Below are 5,510 nucleotides of genomic sequence, written 5' to 3'. Positions count from 1 at the left end.
CTTGTTCTCACTTGTCCCGCCGTCGACCTTTGGGCCACATCCTACCTCTGGCCTGGAATGCCTTCCCTCCTCCCATCTGCCAAACACACTTCCCCCCTTCAAAGCCCAACTGAAGGCTCACCTCCTCCAAGAGGCCTTCACAGACTAAGCCCCCCTTCTCCTCAGTTCCCCCGCCCCTCCGTGTCTCCCTGACTCACTCCCTTTACTCTATCCTCTCTCCCTGCCCCACAGCACTTGTGTATATATGTTCATAGCTATAATTCTATTTATTTATAGTAATGCCTGTTCACTTGCTTTGATGTCTGTCTCTTCTAGGCTGTAATCCCAGTGTGGGCAGAAATTGTCTGTCTTTACTGCTGAAGTATACTTTCCAAGTGCTTAGTACAGTGCTCTGCACACAGTAAGCACTCAATAAATACGATTGAAAGAATGAATGAGTTCCAGCTCATATGAAGTGAAAGGAAAGCATGGATATGTAGGAGGGAGAGCTGGTTGAGTAAAATAAAATAAAACACTTAAGGGCCAAGGGTGGCTATTGGGTTTACATGACTAGGTAGTTCTGAATTATTCATGGAAGACTCCATATAGGCGGTAAGATTTTTAGACAGGCTTTAATGATGGGGAGAGCTGTGGCCTCCTAGATTTTAGAAGAGGGAAGAACAGTCTATGGGAGGGGATGGAGGTAGGACAGTAGGAAGTGGAGGAAGTATAGTGAAGGGAAGGAGGAAACAAGACTGCAAACTAGAGAATATCAGATAAAGAGAGCTAATATTGTAAGATAGAGCTGGTGGAGAGCCTTGATTCCACTTGGGAGGAGTTTTGCATAATGTGGAGGGAAATGAGAAGCCATTGGAGGATTTTGAAGAGTGAAGAGTTGTATTCCAAGCAATCTTTCAAGATGATTCATGCAGAGGAATAAATTATATCATGGGGAGAGGTAGGTAAACAAATGGACGGGGCTGATACAATTACAGCAATTATATGACAAGAGCTTGGAGCATGGTGGTGGTCGTTTTGGTGGAGAGGAAGGGAGGAGTATAAGAAATGGGTATGAAGAATTAGAAGGATTTACCAGTAAATTATGATAATAATAATATGATTAAATTCTTACTATATACCAAGCTCTGAGCTAAGCACTGGGGTAGATACAAATATAATCAGATCAGTAACAGCTCCTGCCCTACACAATCTGAAAGGGTTGGAAAACAGGTGTTTTGTCTTTATTTTACAGGTGAGGAAACTGAGGGCCAGAGAGCTTAAATATCTTGTCTAAGGCCACATAGCAGGAAAGTGGAGGTAGGAGGACTAGAACCCAGGTCTCCTAAATCCAGCCCTTTGGGTGTGAAAGCTGAAAGGTATTGAAAAGCTGGAATGACAACAAGATCAACAGGCTTCTGGGATAAGGAAGATGGTGGTATTATCAATCAATGGTATTTACTGAGCACTTACTGTGTTCAGAACACTGGACTAAGTGCTTGGGAGAGTACAATATAATGGAGTCGGTAGACATGTTTCCTGCCCACAAGGAGTTTGCAATCTAGTGTTACTGGCCAAGATGGGAAAGGAAAGAGTATTGGGTTTGGAAGGCAAGACAAGAAAATGAGATGCAAGGTATCCTCTCCCACCAGTGATGGGAACTTGGAATTTGTTTCCACGGGAAATTGTAATAAAAAATATAACCAAGTTATATTTCAGAGGTTTGGAATAAGTATGTGGATGAGCAGTCAGTTGATGCTGGGTTCCTGGAAGGAAAATAAAGTACTGAGACAGTTTGGGGCATGAAATGATCAATCTCTAATAACAAGGGTGGGGTGTCCAGGAAGGTATGTTGCACACCCTTTCTCTTGGAGTTCTCATGTCTGTATTGGAGACAGAGTCCTGGATTACCTGGATTCTCTCCTTCTACATCCCAGCCTGTACACTCCACTCCTCTGGTGCTAACGTTCTCACTGTGCCTCGTTCTCGCCTGTCCCATTGGCGATCCCAGGCCCATGTCCCACCTCTGGCCTGGAACGCCCTCCTTCCTCACATCCTATAATCACACTTCCCTCCTTCAAAGCCCTCCTGAAGGCTCACCTCCTTCAAGAGGCCTTCCCAGGCTAAGGCCCCATTTGCCTCAGCTCCCCTTCCCCTCTACATTGCCCCAACTTGCTCCATCACCCCCCCTCCCCGCCCCACAACACGTGTGTATATGTACATAGCTGTAATTCTATTTATTTATATTGATGTCTGTTTTCTTGTTTTGATGTGCATATATTTAATATAATAAAATAAATATAACAAATAAATAATTGTAATAATAAATTAACAAAGTTAATAACTTATTAATACCATAATGAATAATACAATAAATAATATATAATAATGACGATTATTATAATATCATAAATTCTATTCAATCATATTTATTGAGCACTTACTGTGTGCAGAGCACCATTCTAAGCACTTGGAAACTACAATTCAGCAAAAGAGAGACAATCCCTGCTCACAATGGGCTCACAATCTAGAAGAGGGGAGACAGTCATCAAAACAAGTAAACAGGCATCAATAGCATCAATATAAATAGAATTATAGATACATATATGCATTCATTAAAACAAGTAAACAGGCATTAATGTAAATAAATAGAATTACAGATATGTACATATATACACAAGTCTTGTGGGGCAGGGAGGGGAGGTAGAGCAAAGGGAGCAAGTTGGGGTGATGGGGAGGGAAGGGGAAGCTGAGGAAAAGGGGAGCTTAGTTTGGGAAGGCCTCCTGGCAGAGGTGAGCCTTCAGTAGGGTTTTAAGAGGGGAAGTGTAATTGTTTGGTGGGTTTGAAGAAGGAGGGCATTCCAGGACAGAGGTAGAACATGGGGCCGGGGGTTGCCAGTGGGACAGGTGAGAAAGAGGTACAGTGAAAAGGTTAGTACCAGAGGAGCGGAGTGTAAGGGGTGGGCTGTAGAAGGAGAGAAGGGAGGTGAGGTAGGAGGCGGGCAAGGTGATGAAGAGCTTTGAAGCCAATAGTGAGGAGTTTTTGCTTGATAAAAGGAGTAGGATAGGTAACCACTGGGGATTTTTGAGGATGGGGGTGACATATGCCCAGAACTTTTCTGTAGAAAGATAATCCGGGCAGCAGAGTGAAGTATTGATTGAAGTGGGAGGAGACTGGAGGTTGGGAGATCAGAAAGGATACTGATGAAGTAATCCAGTCGTGATAGGATGAGTTATTGTACTAACGTGGTAGTGGTTTGGATGGAGAAGAAAGGGCGGATCTTGGCGATGTTGTAAAGGTGAGACCGGCAGGTTTTGATGACGGATTGCATATGTGGGGTGAATGAGAGAGCGGAATCAAGGATGACACCAAGGTTGCGAGCTTGTGAGGCGGGAAAGATGGTTGTGCCGTCAATATTGGGAAGATAAGGAATTTAGTCTTTATATTGATGCCTGTTTGTTCGTTTTGTTGTCTGTCTCCCACCTTCTAGACTGCAAGCCTGATGTGGGCAGGGATTGTCTCTCTTTACTGCTGAATTGTACTTTCCAAGTGCTTAGTACAGTGCTCTGCACACAGTAAGCACTCAATAAATACAATTGAACCAATTAATGAATTACCTGGCTCACTGGGTCTAACCCAGGAATGGCTTTGCTTATGGTAGTATGTTTCATTAATCTTCTCTATTTCAGAAAGACTAAAATATGCCCATCTCAAATTAGAAACACAATAAGCATTTGCAAGACAAATAGAATAGGCCAAGGAACCATGTGATCCAAGGTCAAAGTCACAGAAAAACATCAGGAAAATTCCAGAAATCAATCGCTTTTCTGAATAACAATGCTAGGAGAGTAGAATGAGAGGAGCAGAGTAAGTTTGGAAGCCTCAGAGGAAGTCAGTCAGCAGAAAAAAGACTTTCAGAAATTCAACCCAACAAAATGCTTGCAACAAGAGTGAAGAAGAATTTATTTCACTTCTATTGTCCTCTCCCAAGTGCTTAGTAAAGTGCTTTGCACTCAGTAGGTGTTCAATAAATACCACTGATGGATTGACTTTTTCACTTCTTTGGAAATTGGGGATTGCTAAAAGCCATACCTGCCTAAGAGGGTTGAAAACAGTTTTTTATACATCACCACCTGCTGTGAATCAAGAGGAAAAAAATATACCATTTCTTATAGTCTAGAAGGGTTCAGTAAGTGTCCGTGACTTTGTTGCCAGGTTGAATTAAACAATGGAATTGTCTAGGTTAGTGCAGGAGCAATCAAGAAATTTCAACAGGAATGTGAATATTCATTTCAAATCATATTTGACAGAAGAAATCGGAGGTAAATGAGCACTAAAATTTAGTATCTGTATGAAACCTGGATCATGAAAAAATAATTTAGACAGTGAAGATTTCACGTGCATAGGTAATCACCCAGCCAGAAATATGTAAGGGCTTAAATCTCTTTTTAAAGATGTTTCGCAAATGCTTTTCTCAAATTGCTTTTCACAGAGAGGCTGAATCAAAAGAATTCAAGAGTACATAGTGTGGGCTTACCACCTGGAACATTCAATACAATTCACACCTCTCACCCCCAAACATCTTGGCCTCTGGCATATCGCCTTTTTGAACAGCCCCTCTGAAGCATAGAATTTATATCTGAAAATACATAATCCAGGGAGGGGACTGAGCCACTTTTCTGTTGGTGGTCTCTTTAGGTGGAGACATAACTTCTTGCCTCTTTATTAAAGATCCCAAGGCCCTGTGATAAGGGTGGAATTATTAACTTTGATGTCTTGGAAAAAATCCAACTTCAATAATTGTTTTCTGCCAGGCTTTTTTTTTAAAGAAAGTATCTCTTGTAGTTTCACTTGGAAAAGTCATCTTTCTGTTACTATTTTAAGTGGTTTGGCAGTTTTACCACATATTCTGAAACTGTGGCTAAGTCTCTGGTTGAACTCTGCTGGTGCTCAAAGAAAAACCAAGGCCAAAGCTTCACTCTATGAAATAAATAAATTAAGCTGTCACCTACACAAGAACTGTCTACTTTCACTTGCAAGGTGTTTTTCCCACTGTGGTGAACAGGTCAGGAATACTCTTGTTTACATAGAACAGAGTGTGACTTCTCAACCATGGGCAAAAGAACGAGGCAAAGGTCAAATATGACCTTAGGAAACAAAGCAAATTTTCCATAGTGGAGTTGTGGGAATATTTGAAAGGAGCCATCAGAGAGTTAGTGGTTGAAGATGGTGGTCAAGGATGGAAACAGAGTGAGAGTAGGTCTTTTTAGAAGGTGATCAAGTATGTAATTGGAGGCATAGGGAGAAGGGAGAGATTTGGAAAATAATAATAATAATGTTGGTATTTGTTAAGTGCTTACTACGTGCAGAGCACTGTTCTAAGCGCTGGGGTAGATACAGGGTAATCAGGTTGTCCCATGTGAGGCTCACAGTCTTCATCCCCATTTTCCAGATGAGGGAACTGAGGCCCAGAGAAGTGACTTGCCCACAGTCACACAGCTGACAAGTGGCAGAGCGTGGATTTGAACCCATG

Source organism: Ornithorhynchus anatinus, chromosome 3 (genome assembly GCF_004115215.2).
Source record: "Ornithorhynchus anatinus isolate Pmale09 chromosome 3, mOrnAna1.pri.v4, whole genome shotgun sequence".
Taxonomy (NCBI): Eukaryota; Metazoa; Chordata; class Mammalia; order Monotremata; family Ornithorhynchidae; genus Ornithorhynchus; species Ornithorhynchus anatinus.
Note: the sequence above shows the minus strand (reverse complement) of the source record.